A 16,370-nucleotide genomic window follows, 5' to 3' on the forward strand; every position below is an offset into this window, starting at 1 on the left:
GGAACATAAAAAGTTAGATTATATTATATATATAATGATGTGCTAGAATGATACGAATAAATATCATGAAGATTTTAAATTGATATGTCCAAGTGTGATTATTTCATGCAATTTCGATGATTCAATGCATTACGACTACCCTGTCCAAATATATCAATCACATGGCTGTACCGCTCAGTCCAACACGCCTCTAGTCCGACACGTCGCTAGTCCGACTACACAAATTCCCTATACTTAGGGGTGCGTCAGTCCGAAAATAAACAACACTGCGCTAGTCCAAAAAAAGCATACACTAGTCCGAAAATGAAAACCACTGCAACCACTGTACCCAGTCCGACACGACGCTAGTCCGAATCTGAAAACTCTTTTTCAGTCCGACACGCCGCTAGTCCGAATCCGAAATACACTGCGCTAGTCCGAATCTGGAAAACATTTTTAGTCCGACACTGCGCTAGTCCGAAACTGAAAACCACAGCGCTGGTCCGAATCTGAAAAACACTGCGCTACTCCGAATCTGGTGCAGTGCATTTGAGATTCGGACTAGCGGCGTGTCGGACTAGCGGAGTGTCGGACTAGCGGCGTATCAGACTAACGCCCTGCACCCTACATCACATTCCAGACTTCTTTGGTTGCATGTGCCTTCTAACCCCAAACTACACTTTTTTTATGGATTTAATTTGAATATTTCAATTGCATTCACAATTAAGGCAGCTGTGTACTCTCAGACGTGCATGTAGTAAATGTAGTAAAAGTGCCATAACTTAGCGTGTGTGACTTTAAAATGTTCATTTTGTTGCTTTATAATTATGGTCAATATTCTTCCAAATTAATTACCTTTATGGAGTTGTACTTCTTGCCAATTAAAATTAAATATGTATTCGTTGTGCTCTAGTAGGTTGGTTATTATCTGACTAATGCCTGCGTAAAACAAAAACAAGCCTTCTCCAGCAAATTGAATAAAACAAATTCGATACAAATATATTGCACACACCCGGCGGTATAAGGGTCATGTAACCCAAAAGTCAGATTGTGTATGAAATACCTTGTCTTAATTGTGGCAAGCCCAATATAGGTGAAACATCTACACTTTTCGACAAAACACAAAACTGAAGCTAAAAAACCTTCAAAGAAAGCTTTTATCAGATCCCAGAGATAGGACTGCACCACAGGGGATGATAACAAATCAGCAACTAGACCTTTGACCTCGGGTAAACTCTGACAACTCATGCTCTCTCAAATCAAGGATAATTTGCATCACATTTAAGCCCAATCGAGAATATTTTAACATTTATCCCCATTTGTCCTTTCCTGACCTGTGACCCCGGATGACCTTAACGGTTTCATACTCCCAAGTGTCAGGGACCATTTTCCGTAAGTTACAGCCTGATTGGAGCAACTTTAAGTTTGCATTGACGTTTGACCTCGGATGACCATTGTGGTTTCATATTCCTCAAGTGTCAGGGATCATTGTCCTCGAGTTGCAGCCCAATCAGAGTAACTTTGAATTTGACCTGACCTTTGACCTCAGATGACCTTTGCAGTTTCATACCCCAAGATATTTCCCAGCATCCTAAAGCACATGGGGCTGTAACTTGCAGAAAATGATCCCTGACACTTGGGGAGTATGAAACCGTAAAGGTAATCCGAGGTCAAAGGTCAAGTTAAATTTTAAGTTGCTTCGATCGGGCTGTAACTTGCAGAAAATAGTATTTCTTAACTGACCTTCAACAAATGGTATCTATTCCCAATTAACTGGTAAGTGGGCATGGTGGGATAGATCTACACTGCTGAAAAATGAACCAGTGTTTTAATGCAAAAGCAAGACGGTGGTGTTTCTAACATGATTAATCTAAATATTGAAATTTGTTCGTACCCAACACGAAATGACACGTTTTTTTCTATCCAAATTTAGAGTAAATATTATTAAGGTGTATTTGAAAAGAGGCCAAAATACACCACAGGGCATAGTCCATACGCTAGCTATCATCGTATGACAAGTCGTAAAACCACTGAATACAGTCAAAAATACCATCTATGAAAATACAGTCGTGACTGCATGTGACTCGTTATTTTAAATATTTGCTATTATATCTGATTCAGTGGCCAATGGTGATGTGGGTTATTATCTAGGCCATGTTGACACAAAGTACCTTAACTTTGAAAATGAAAAGGTAATGCAGCAATTAAGATCGAAAACTTGGGCAACATTGAGCTAATGTGGCGCTATAATTAAATGATGCAAGCTACTTTTGTTTACACATCAGCGAACATAATCTCACTTAAGATGAGTTAAAATCCTATACGAACATGTGGCGCTCTGTTAACATGTATTATTTACGGTTGTTTTTATTTCAGGATATTCAACGTACCTTTATTTTGAAGAGGAATCTTGCTTGCTATAATTCGAATCACGGATTCACCATCTGAATGGTGTTACTTTTTTTGTACAAATTCAAATGCTCTAACTGTGTATTAAAGACCTATTCAGTGACTTCCCATTTAGAAAATTATAAAAAATCTTCCGCTTTTTGCAAACTTGTTTATCAGATGTGCTGCTTTGGTGGTTATTAAGCGAAAGCCGTGTATTAAACAAAATTATACTTTTTACATGAAATTATAATTATCTATTTAAATCAGAGAAATTTCCTACATGAATTGGTTTCCTACTTTGTCAATACTGATGTTTCCTAGTTTTTGTGCAAAATCTAAAATAATTGAATGACTTCCTTCACATATAAGCAATTTATACACAATCGTTACACCTTCACTGGGTTGACTGAATGGACCTTTCAACATTATAAGCTTGAATCATGAAGGGAATAGTCTAGCGTGAGAATCTAGATGAAACTCCTATAAATAACCTTGAAGTGTTGAAAAACTTCACAAGAAAGATGATTTTAACTCCCGGATTATAAATACTTCTACCGTAAGAGATGTCATGGATAAAACTAGAAGCTATCTTATACGAAGGCCATCCATATCTGAACAAAGTTTCTGCAATGATATAATGTTGCCACGAAGGCCATCCAAATTCGCACATTGTAGTTTTCTGCAATGATATCATGTTATCAAGGTTCAAGGACATCACGTACCTTTAATAGAAAAGTAAAGAGTAACAAAACATATATTGCTGTAAATATTGGAACCATTAACACTTTCGTAAAACGTAAATTCAGTGGCAATTAAAATGTGTGTTCCTCCAAATTACATTTATTACAGCACAGTAAATCACCAATGACTATTATCTCATTGTCAGAATTTTAGTTTTGGTGAACTTACTCAGACAAAAAGAATGACTGGTAGAGTTGTCATTATTCTCTGACGTACGTTTATCCAATGATATGACCTGGGATGGCATGGTCACTAAACAGACGCAATCAGCAGTTAAATAAATTCTAGGGCTAGAAAAGTTTCCTTCCAAACAACAGCAGCAACATACTATTGGGACGCCTTAGAAAAGAAGAGAATCACTCCATATCCAGTATGACATATTGCATTTGTTAACCTGCTTCAACGGAAAGTGTAACTTGTCTGTCCTTGAGAACAAACCTTTATGCAACCTATGTCTAGTTGTACCAGGAAAAAGCAATTTGAATTGAAATTCCATTTCTAAAAATGCAAACGCAAGATAAGAAATTCATGATGATATAAATGAATCAACAACCTGCCCCCAATACCGCTTGTAAACAAACTTGGGTCATACATATTTCATCATCTGTTCCACAAAGACGTTGTTATTCACCTACATAGTCCGATTGGGTATGGTAATGTTTACTGGCCAATATTCATTGTGGAATAACAAATAACTCGCCGTTGGCTAGGCTAATCAAATATTGCATATGCCTTCAGCATGGATAAGGACCTGTTTTCCTTTTGTTTAATCTATCGTCTTAGATCACGACAATATACTCCATCTCGCGAGATTTCATTTTTCTCAAGATAAATCAGGGCGGTCTAATTTCAGTCGTGAGTGGATCAGGCACGAATCGTTTGGGATTAGAAGAATTGGGTTAATTCTTCAATTGTTTTACCATTAGTTCACTATGTTTACACATCTATGGTTTACATATGCAGCCATGTCAAGTCGTACTGACCTGTTTAAATGCGATCCTTGGTAAAAAATATCGTTGAGAGACAGGCTTATCTATTGCGCCAATATGTGTTATTACAATGGATTATTTTCAATTACACATACACTTGAATGACAACAGTCGCATATAGCGTAAAACATATTCCAAGAAATGCATACGTGTTTTTACTTTGCTATGCATATTTGAACTTCGCTGACCGTGTCTATCTTGCTGAAGTGTCCCAAACGATTTGAATCTATACAGTGCACAACTTATAAGTTCCCCCTAATGCTTTTTAAAATAAATCGAAAATTATTTAACGAAATGTAAAATTGTAAAAAGTTATGAGTAACCTTATTTGTTTTACAAATCTGGGCCAATTTGTAGTGTCACACACCATTGCGTTTGGCCACAATGGTTCAATATGTAAAAAAGAGGGAGTTTTAAAAGTTGCACCTGAGTCCATAGGAGTCAATTGTCAAACAATAGAGAGCTTGCGAAATGAAGTTACTTTAACTTTAACTTTAACGTCTAGAGGATTATAGAGGATTATGTATTCAAAACTACGGTGGTTTTGAATACATAATCCTCTATAATCCTCTAGACGTTCAAGTTAAAGTTAAAGTAACGTCATTTCGCAAGCTCCCTAATACAGTATGTTACGCCTGTCCATGTGCTCTCGGCTGATTTTTCACCTCTCCTGTCAACTGAAATTTTGTTCTCAATGTTCGAATTGCATTAGGCGCAACTCCCATACGACGAGCAATTTCTTTCACCGGTACATTTTCATCCAGCAAACCTATGGCTCTACCGCGAAGAAATTCGGGCAAACGCGGCATTATTAAAATGTGACTTTTCACATGTGATGAACTACTGGCGATGTGGTCTATTCTCACTGCAGTACATATCCCTTCCATCTCAGACATTTATCATTAAAAAGAAAAGAATAAAACACCTGCTTTGCTTTTCAAGATGAAGAAAAAGAATACCAAAGATTAAGTTTTCTTTTACAAACACATGAATATCCATGGCCTACTGTATTGTTTGAGAATTGAGTCCTATGGACTCAGATGCAACTTTTTACTCTTTTTAAAACGGTCTCCTTTTTTACATAATGAACCATTGTGACTGAACGCAATGACGTGTGACGCTAAAATTTGGTCCACATGTGTAAAACAAATAAGGCTACCCATATCATTTTACAGGTTTGCATTTCGTCAAATAGTTTTCGATTTATTAAAAAAAATATGTAGGGGGAACTTATAAGTTGTGCACCCTATAGATCACCGTAGTAAAATTCATTCATCCCCCGATGTTGTTTAGTAGCAAGGCAGAACTTAATAAGAATAAGAGGACGCATTTGGCGTCATTGTTTACTTAAATTCTGCAATTTTGGTTGATCCAATATGCAGGGTGTCCCAGAATGATCTATACAGGGAAAGGTGAATTTATAAAGAGCATTGCTATTGGTAGTATATTTTTACATTCTAAGACCTACATCTATTTAGATTTCTTAGAAATTTTAGATTTAATAGATTTAGATTTTAGAACTTGGACGTTGCTAATAGAAGTTACAAAGGTATTGCGTAATAATGGTGAATTCCAAGTTTTGACAAAACAACCTACTTTAAAACCTGTAAAATTTCTAACCATTCAACACAAAGTTATTAAAAAAACGTTGTACCGGTATATTTGTTGTGTCTTTTTCTTACTTCTACTATAATGTGACCGTACACCACGAATGAGCCGTAAAGTCGGCCCGGTCAATTTTGTTTTATTTCGTGTTTAGAAAATATATATCATTAGCTTTAAAATGGTATATCATTTGACTTCAAACGACATCTAGAAGCGGGGTTATGGTTTGTTGAACTCTGCTCCTTCAACAAAATGGTTCCTTTTTCGATTCTACATGTGTCTCTTTTTCCACATTGCTGGTAATAAATATCAAACAGTCATAATTGACGGTCATTTCAAATTATCCCCAAGTCAACGAAGTTCAGGAATGTCCTCTCATTGTTAATAGTTGGTTATTGTCTAGCTTCCTAGACAAAATACAATGCTTTGTAAACAACCACTTGAACAGGATTTAGCCGAAGCAAACAAAGACTAAAGATATTTAAGAATTCTTATTCTCTTCAGCAATAGGATTATTGATTGGTTTAAAAGGTTTAAACGGCTATCAAAATGAGATACACGTAGCACCAAATTGAGGTACCTATGAATACGACTATCATGCATATTTTACAGTGTAACTCAGAATACAATTTGCCGACTTTACGGCTCATTCGTGGTGTATGGCCACAAATAGTCGTTATATATCGATTACCGTATTTATGATGTTACAAAGCAATCCGTGTATGGAATAAACGATTTGTTACGTTTGAGTGACTTTATACTATTCTTTCTTTGGAGGCAATTTTGAAGATAATTATTGCGGTACGGGTATGAATTTCATCATTTGAAATGCCGGCAGAGATGGATTTGTCATATAAATATAGACAAGGTTCGTCCTTAGTGTCGCATCATGTATTTTTGTCCACAGTATATTGGTTATCCCACAGCTACGTAACGGAGAAGATTAAAATTAATTGCTATAACCTTGAGGAATTTATATCCTCTGTAATAATTACATTTTATGGGTAAAATTTGTGGTAAAAATCACATAAAAAGTATGTTTGTCAACCTAAATATCTAAAGTCATATTACAATGTTTCACTTAATCCCATATTGAGAATTATTTACTGTTGTAGCTCGATATCTGTGCCAAATTTGGTGTATTTCCAATAAAAGAATGGATGATTTCTCTAATATAAAGCATTCACGTGTTAAAGAGGCATTTCGTGATCCACAGCCTCATCCCCCCACTTTTCCCAAAAAAAGTTGAGATTTTTACACCACTGGATACCTCTGGCTACATAATGTTTATGTACCAAATATTTCTTGCAGATTAATTCGTTTAGCAAAAATATCGTTAATTTGAATTTCGTTCTGGTGCACCAGAACGAAATTACAACACATTGTCTATGGAGCAGTGTAATACACATAATCATGCATAACTCGCAAACGCAAAATCGGAATCAACTGAAATTTTGGAAATAAGCTTTTTCGTGGATATCTACTGAAAATGTCATAAAAAGAGGATGCTAGGATCACGAAATACTCCTTTAAGATGCATTTGCACTGTAAATCAGTAACATCAATGCCAAAACGAATCCAGCAATCAAGTTTTACTCAAAATATCATCGCCTGAGGGAATTTTATGTTCTTGTTGGGAATATAAAATATCCATTTTGATATGATGCGGGATGAGGCTGAGAATTGGGCCATCCTCTTTAAACTACTAATATTAAATGCAACCAGCTAGGATACATTTCTGTCTATGAGTGCTTAGAATGTAATTCCTGTAATAATCGATGTATGATAACTCCTTTCTGATATGATATCCATCCGATAATGCTACACTTGAGGCAAGGACAGACCATTAAATGTGTCAGACCACTTGATACATTTACAAATCAGCAAGTAGTATAATTCAAAGATCAATTAATTTAAAAAGCCACTAAATCAAGAATACTATGTTATTACTTCTTTGCATCAAGAAACATTTTCATTGCTTTGATTTAAGGTGTATTTTTTTTTTAAGGCCATAAGCCAGAAATAACCCTTGCCTCATACATGTAGAACACGGGCAAAAACGAATAAAATTAAAGGAAAGCGACAATTATGTAATGATTTTCCATCATATTCTACCGTGAAGAATTAGAAGCATAGAAATATTTTAATGATGAAGAGTATATATACGTACAGCGCCCTCAAAGCATAATATTTCAAGGACGAATTTACAATGTATACTTCTTTTCAAAGATTGTCTTTATATAAGTTAGTAATTTATTTTAATGCTTTGGATTACTTCTGTCCTATTTGTGAAAATGATACAGTACAATATCGTGTAGGCCTATGTTTTAAATGTCTTTATGTAGGATTAAATATTTTGCGGTATTCCCTAATTAATTGCCGGTCGATTAGCAGAGCCTGTGGTTTAACTGCTCTCTATTGATAAAGATATAAGCCAGGTCCGACCGGCGAGTGCCGGTGGTCTACATGCGGTTGGCTTGTGAAGTAATTCCTATCTAACATGACCTTGACACACGCATTATAACTGAAAATCTGTGAAGATCATTACTTCCGTTTTGATCAATTAATTCGATTATTCCGGTCATGGTTATATAAATCAATATACTTTATAGTTATATCATTTGGCTTATGAGAATAAACAAGTTAGGTTTTGGACTCACCAACAGACAGTGATTTTCTGATACGTATTGGATGATCACGGTATTAACAAGGACTGGGGACTCAGAATAGAAGTATAGAGGTAACTATCAATTGCGTAACCACCATGACCATACAGTGTCATACAAGTCTTTCGCAATGCCTAGTGAAGAAATTACCTGTGAACGAGATGCAACGAAACTAAAACTAGTTCTTGGTTGGTTAGTCTACAAGTTTCATTTAACAACTCAATATCACTGCCTGAAGGAAAATTTATGTTCTTGTTGGTAATATAAAATATCCATTTTGATATGATGCGGGATGAGGCTGAGAATTGGACCATCCTCTTTAAACTACTAATATTAAATGCAACCAGCGGGGATACATTTCTGTCTATGAGTGCTTTGAATGTAATTCCTGTAATAGTCGATGTATGATACTTAAGGTCTATCAAGATCTACTTTCTGATATGATACCCATCCGATAATGCTATGCCTGAGGCAAGGACAGGCCATTAAATATATTTTACAAATCGGCAAGTAGTATGATTTGTAAATAAAGTTCAATTCATTAAAAAAGCCACTAAATCAAGAATACTTTGTTATTACTTTTTGTTATTGCATCAAGAAACATTTTCATTACTTTGATTTAAGTTTCATTCTTATGTCATGTAAGGGCGTATCAAGTGCAACAATAATACGGAATAAAATTGACATAGTTGCAAACATTGAGGAATATCGAATATTCAATAGCATGAGAGTAAAGTGTTACTGGGACCGAGATTCACTTTTGACCGGCCAAACTTGCATCTGAGGGGCTGTGAAGGAGGCCGGGCAACAATTTTCAGTTTTAGGATCGATTGGCAAGATGTAAGCATTTTGAAATAAATTTATTTTATTCATGTACATCTACCACCTATTGAATAATGGAATATTCATTTGGATAGAATGAACTTCAGATTATTGATTATTGTTGCTTAACAACATCCCAAGAAATATAATACAGACATCACAACTGAAGCCGAGGCTCCGAATCGTATTGATTGCGATTTTTGTCCGTTTCTTGCGATTTGACGCTAGGGCATGATATCAGTCATTTATTATAGTGACTTGAAATCGATATATCGACAATATTCCGATCCTTTTTCCGAACGAATCACGGACAAACTCTCCTTATGATACGGGCATAGGTATTAAATATGGATTTAAAGTATTTTTTCTGGACACTGTTATTTTTTCCTCACCTGAAAAGTACCTCACAACTGATACTTTTATTATCCTGGCCGTCTGAAGTCTTCAGAAACGTGTTGATATCTATTTGAAACCAAGTGCATATCGATTCGTTTGGCGTGACATTACTACATGTATTGCAGACCAAGGTGAAATTAAAATTGTTATAATCATGTAATGCTAAGGCGACGAGAAGAAAAAACTGTTCTAAGGGCGTGCGACTTTTCTCAGCAATCTTGATCGGTCGGTCGGTCGTTTTGTTTTTGTTTTATTTTGGTTTTGTTTTGGTTTTGAAGTTTTTTTGGTAAAAACTCCTTAAAACATGAAGAATTTATTTTTCACTCACCTCATTCCTTTGTTTCAATCAAAATCAAACATTTTGGTCAACAAACGGCTGATTTTACATACACACAGCAACAGCTCGGTCGGTTGGGCCGTAGAACAGGGTTTTTCGTCATCTAACTGCTATAGTTCTGTTCTCAGTGAAATCGTGTGTACCTCCCACCACACATACACCAAAACATATGTGTTTTCCCCACACACAAATGGAAATGAGAGAGTTTGCGCAATGAAGTTTGAAAATTGTTTTTTTTTATCACACACAAAGGTATATACTAAGCTTGACGTTTGGAAAAAAATATTTCAACCTTATTCAATCACTAATTTTCAACAACTAGTGGTGTGTTTTTTATCCAAACCAAATTAGATTTTAGATAATTGGGAGAACAATGGGCACCTTGGGAGAACTATGCCAGTACATTGAAAGGTCAACCCAGGTTAAATAAGAATGAAATAAAATAAAATAATAAAATAAATAATTGGTCTTTTAACTAGATAATACATAACAGGTAATTTTGCATTCAATGAAATATGGATACTATTGTTCTTAAATTGATACTATTGTTCTTTAATTTACTGCTCACTGTAGTTTGCGTTCACTTCGACTTCTAGAGGCTTTCATGACAGGGTGTTTGTGAATAGACGTCTAGACGTTGACGAACATACACTGACCCCATATACACCCCACCACATCCACACCCACACGTAGCGGCTCACAGAAGTGCAGGTTTCTCGTAGTATTAAAGTACAGAATTTTTTTGTCTGCCCAAGTTACACAATTAAGAAAAATCTTCCCGCAATGATATACGATATCATCATCTATTTTATTATCCTCTTCCAGCAATACACCGGTTTGTTCAATCAAAACTAAATTGTGATTGCTTTCATTATTTTGTTCAATCAAGTATTGTTTGTTTTGATTTTGGTTCTCAATTACATCTAAACTTGAAAACACAGGAACATTATATTACCAGTAGAGACTCTTCATTTTCTTAAATCAACAATCGAGATCGAACATAAAGTTCATAAGAATCCGGTTCAACGAACTCCAATCTCTGAAATGAATTAGGTTTCTCAATAAGAAAATTACAGATAGATAGATAGATAGATAGATAAATGGTTTATTAATATGCACTCGCAGTAAAAACTGAATTGCCACATATTTACAAAATATAATAAACATATTTTACACATTATTCATTAAAATTGACATAAAAGATAGCATTTTATCAATTATTATCATGTAATCACGCTTCGAACAGTAAACTCACCACACTACTACGACTCAGACTCCTAACACATTCACAGCGCCCGTCTTCACACACACCCAACACACCCCCTTTACAAACACTCACACACCCACACACCATCGCCAACACCCCGATCCACACCCGCGACACTAAACGCACAACCACCAAACTCACCCAATCACACACCCACACTTAAACCATTTACTCCATAAATTCAAGGTGAAAAACATCAAAATACATATTTCAAACGAGTACCACAAATTGATGAGAACACATTTGCATCAAAATTGTTCATAATATTGCACATGATAATAATGATAAAAGATCACATTAGCTGGTCATTGTACAGTTTAGTGAGATAGGGTATTGGGCTTTCTTGGTAGCGTTTAGTTCTGCAACGGACAGTGGTCAGATGATCTGAATTACGAAGTAGCCGACTTGTGCTGCTGCCGCGCAGGGGAGGTAGCCATTCGCGGAATTGATGAGAACTCATCATTGCATTAACGAATGTTACACAGATATGTTTCCTTCTCTCAGTCAACACAGTAAGGTTGCATGTGGTCAAAGCTTCATCATAGGTGGAGTATTTGTTGCCCAGGATGATCTTGCAAGCCCGCTTTTGCACACGTTCAATGGCGGATTGTTGTTTGGCGGTGATGCTTGAATGCCAAACCGGAGCAACGTATTCTGTAAGTGGTCTGACGTAGCCAACATATATTGTCACAAGATCTTCAATCGGCAAGTCAAACCTTTTCAGCAGCTTAAGCATATGAAGCCTACCGTTGGCTTTCTTCAGCATTTGATCAATGTGAGTTGACCATGTCAAGTCAGCTGAGATTTGGACGCCAAGGATTTTGGTGACATCCACCTGATTAAGATCAGTGTTACAGAGTTTCAGCACGTGATTTATCGGTCGCTTTAAGAACGAGATTGACATATATGCGCACTTCTCAGGATTGAGCTTCATGTTGTTCTCATTTGACCAGTCTGCGAAAGTGTTCAACTGATCTTGCATGGTGGTAGGCTGCGTTGCTTTGGCTGATTCTATGATGGTCATGTCGTCAACATATTTGAGAACACAGATAGGCGATGGTGTGTCAACAAGTGCAGAATTAATCATGACAAGAAATCCATTGGGACCGAATAAGGTGCCTTGGGGTAAGCTTCCTTCAGCGTTATCCACGATGAAATGGCGCCTTTGTACCGAACACATTGTTCTCTTTGCGTAAGGAAGCTGCAAAGCCACGCAACCACAGGGGGGCGGACTCCAAGATTGATTAATTTGCGAATGAGTACATTGTGGTTTATGCGGTCAAACGCTTTGCTGAAGTCAGTGACCACCAGCGTACTGTGGCTTCCTGGTTTGTCAGCATTTTTGTGTAGCGTATGCAACAGTTTGACAAGGTAGTGCGTAGTCGCCACTCCTTTCCGGTTTCCAAACTGGTTGGGATCAATATGTTCTTGAATATCGTCCATGAGCCACTGATTCATGAATGATTCGGCTACCTTAGCAAAATGGTCCGTTAAAGATATCGGGCGGAGACTGTTATATGTTGCAGGCTTACTCTTGGGTATAGGGACCACCGTGGCCTTTCTCCACTGGGGTGGCACAACACCCTCTGCGTAAGATCTGTTAAGGATGTTGGAGAGTGGTAAGCTCAGTTCATACGAGAATTCGCGGATAATCCTACTTGGTATTCCATCAGGACCTCCAGCTTTACCGCTCTTTATTTTATTCAGTTTTCTGTACACCTCATGCTGCTGCACCACAAATGCTGAATTGTCAGACGATTCAAAAGATGGAAGATCATCCACATTAAGAGGTGGCTGGTCATTAGCAACTGATGCGAAATGTTCATTGATACTATTTGCCACAGCAACAAAGTCACTTGGGTTGACCCCCTGGGGTGGAGCAATGTTTGATTCAGTTTTTGTCATATTAGCCATAACACGAATCTGCTGATACCACTTTGCCGGATTCGCTGATTTTAGTCGCTGTACCCGGTCACGGTAGAAGTCACGTTTTGCTTTGGATATTTCGCGCTGGACTTTGTTGCGCATGATTCTCCAATTGTGAGTGTTACCTTCATGGAAGGATTTCTGTCTCTTACAAATAAGCGATTTAATAGCTGGAGTGATCCAAGGTTTGTCATGTACATGAAGTTTCACTTTGCGACAAGGGAAGTGAAGTTGTATTGCCGAGTTCAGAGTTTTGTAGGAGGCACTGGTCTTATCACCTGTATTTGCCGCTTCAGTGACCTCAGTCCATGTATGACTAGTAATCCATCTGCCAAACTCGCGAAGATTAGAGTCTTTCAGGGGTCGTACTTTGCGGGTGTGAACGCTGTTGGATCTGATTTCATGATCCTTAGGAGTCCATAATACAGTACGATGATCACTAGTCCCGATTGGGGCGCTGACAATTGGTGTATTGTAAAACGTGGATAAGTTGGTCACTATCTTATCCAAAATGCTGTCACCTCTAGTTGGCTTGTCCACCACTTGGGCAAACTTGTGACTAGCAGCAAGGATCTGGGTGATATCAAGTTGGTTAACGTCACCTATCAGGGAAATACCAGCATCTGGGTGTTTGGTGCTAATTTTGTCAATACCATCAAGCAAATGTTCAATGAGCTCTTGTTCGTGGGGATCGCCCGGGGTATGTATATTACAGCATAGTACAGTACAGAGATGGCCCGAGGAAGGCGTTGGGGGCGTGCTTTGAACCACAGTACCTCTAGATTGTCTGGGACTGTGATGTCAGTATTTTGTGGATTCAATTCATTGCGGACGTAGCAGGCTACTCCTCCCCCTGCGCGGGTAGACCTTGATTTTGTGAGCAATTCATACCCTTCAAGTTGATAATGTTCAATTGGTTTGTTAGAAGTAAACCAAGATTCAGAAATGGCACAGACATCAGCCTGATTCCCAATAACCGTCGATCGGAACTCATCAAATTTTTTATTCAAAGATCTTGGATTGCACATGAAAATAGAGGGTAGGCTATGTCCGGACATATGATAATCTTTAGGTTTACATTCAGGTTGACATTCAATTCTACATAAATTACTACTATTACTATTGCACACTGATTTTGTTGGCATACTGACATTACTAATTGATCTATTAGTTACACGAACTGTAATTGGTCTTTGTTTGTTACGACCAGCTCTACACCCTCTCTTAGTACTTTTTGCGATACCAATGTCTTTAAGTTTAAGCCACAACGAGTTATCAATACTAGCGCAAGTATGTTGGGCTACGTCTAATAAAGCATGTCTATCGTAGCGTAGCATTGTGCGAGGCTGTATAATACACATTGCGAGAGGTCACTGATGCGAAGCGTTCGTGAGGATGATCTATACACAGAATATACGATGCAAGTATATGGCGATAATGCAGTGTTATTTTGTGGACCAGATGTTCAACAAATATCATGAGTTTACAGCGAAATTCGCGAGAAATGTCATTCAAATGAGAGTTCAATGTGTGGTACAAGTACTTACAAACTATAACGACGGCGAAATATAGTTGACAAAACACGTAAAAACAGTCAAAATTGTGTAAAACGAGACATCAAAATGAGGTGCGTGGTGCAGCCAGCATGGGCGCAAATTTAACAGATAATTTACAGATAATCTAGAAAGCCAACCAGATATATGCTGATATATATCTTGATGCATTACCATGATGGAATCGTGTGATATTGATCGCTTTGGGAAATTCAACGCCCACCGAGACCATAATAGTTCCCACTGCTGTTAAGACGACTAAACATGTAATAGAGCAATGTACTTGATGGTAGACCCGTTATCTCTTAGACATGTAGTTAGGCAATACGGATTCTAATTGATCTATTCAAAGCTTATATGCGATATCCCTGATGCGATATAACTCGTGTTTACGACGTAGTCAATGTAGTCGTGCTATTTTGAAGCCTCCGTCAAGAACGATCTTGAAAGTCCATTTCACTTAATATAACTTTTAAAACTTTAAGAGCAGTATTCTTGCCTTATGACTCAAAATAGGCCCAGCATTATAATTAAATTGGCCTAGATGTACATTATTAGAGAGATAAAAGGAAATAATCAGATTGGAGGCTTACATTGAAACATACATTGGTCCTTAGAAAGTCCTACAGGGACCACTGTTAATGTGGATGTAGTAATCCTGCGCAGAACGTGGTTTCCGTATTCAGCAGTGTCAGAATGCGAGTTCATACGATTAAAAACCCACATCTCTTCCCATTACAACCACATCTACATACCACTTCACCGACACCAAGCTTGGTATAAAAGGGATTTAAATCAAAAAAATAAATTAATTGTTTGTGATTCGCTAAAGTTTATAATCGTCGCAATTTCTGATGAATTCTTTGACTTACAAATCAGTTTTATACATATTATACTTCTCATGAGTCAATAATTTTACACCAGTTTATCATTTGTATTTTAGTTTTATTTCTGGTCTGTGTCGTCTTTTTTAATAAGGAATGGACTACTTGACACAAATCAAACTTGCTTTCTCTTAAACCGTTTATCTGTTAAATAGAGGCAATGACAAGAATAATCAAATTTGATATCAGAGCTCTGAACTAAAAGTTTGTACGACTGTTCAGCAATATTGAAGCATACCAAAGTTTTATAATATAGGCTACGTCTGCGTTGAGTTAAAGCATAGACTATCAGCCTAAAGCAAGATAATATCTGGTATTGCATTCTCAAATTGCGGGGTATGAAGAGAGTTTACAGTAGGTCAAAGACGAGCATATATCCTGTCACTCAACTGAGACGATCTTGCCTAATGGAACATCTACACTAAGTGAGATTTTTAGTCTGATGAACATTACTATGGCATATTGTGTATCCTTGCATTAAACCAAGCTAGTAATAAGACTACCCCTTGTATTTTAATCACTTGCGATTAGCTACATCTGGTGCCAAATGTAGAGACTTGTTCTCTTCCTCAGAAGCAGTAGCACGTCAATAGTCAGAAAAAAATCGCTCATCGCAAATTAGTGCGGTACGAAATAAACCAAACTTAAGTTTAAAGTTACTAATAGTTATAAGACCTTCCGAATAACGCAAATTACAGGTGACGCTTTGATATAGCGTCAATAAAACAGAGTGTCATAAACCTTGATAGCTTTTAATATACACAGCGTTATTTTCCTCCTATATAATATTTTAAGTGCTAATTATGCAAAGCAT

The sequence above is a fragment of the Amphiura filiformis genome, chromosome 15 (assembly GCF_039555335.1).
Source record: "Amphiura filiformis chromosome 15, Afil_fr2py, whole genome shotgun sequence".
Taxonomy (NCBI): domain Eukaryota; kingdom Metazoa; phylum Echinodermata; class Ophiuroidea; order Amphilepidida; family Amphiuridae; genus Amphiura; species Amphiura filiformis.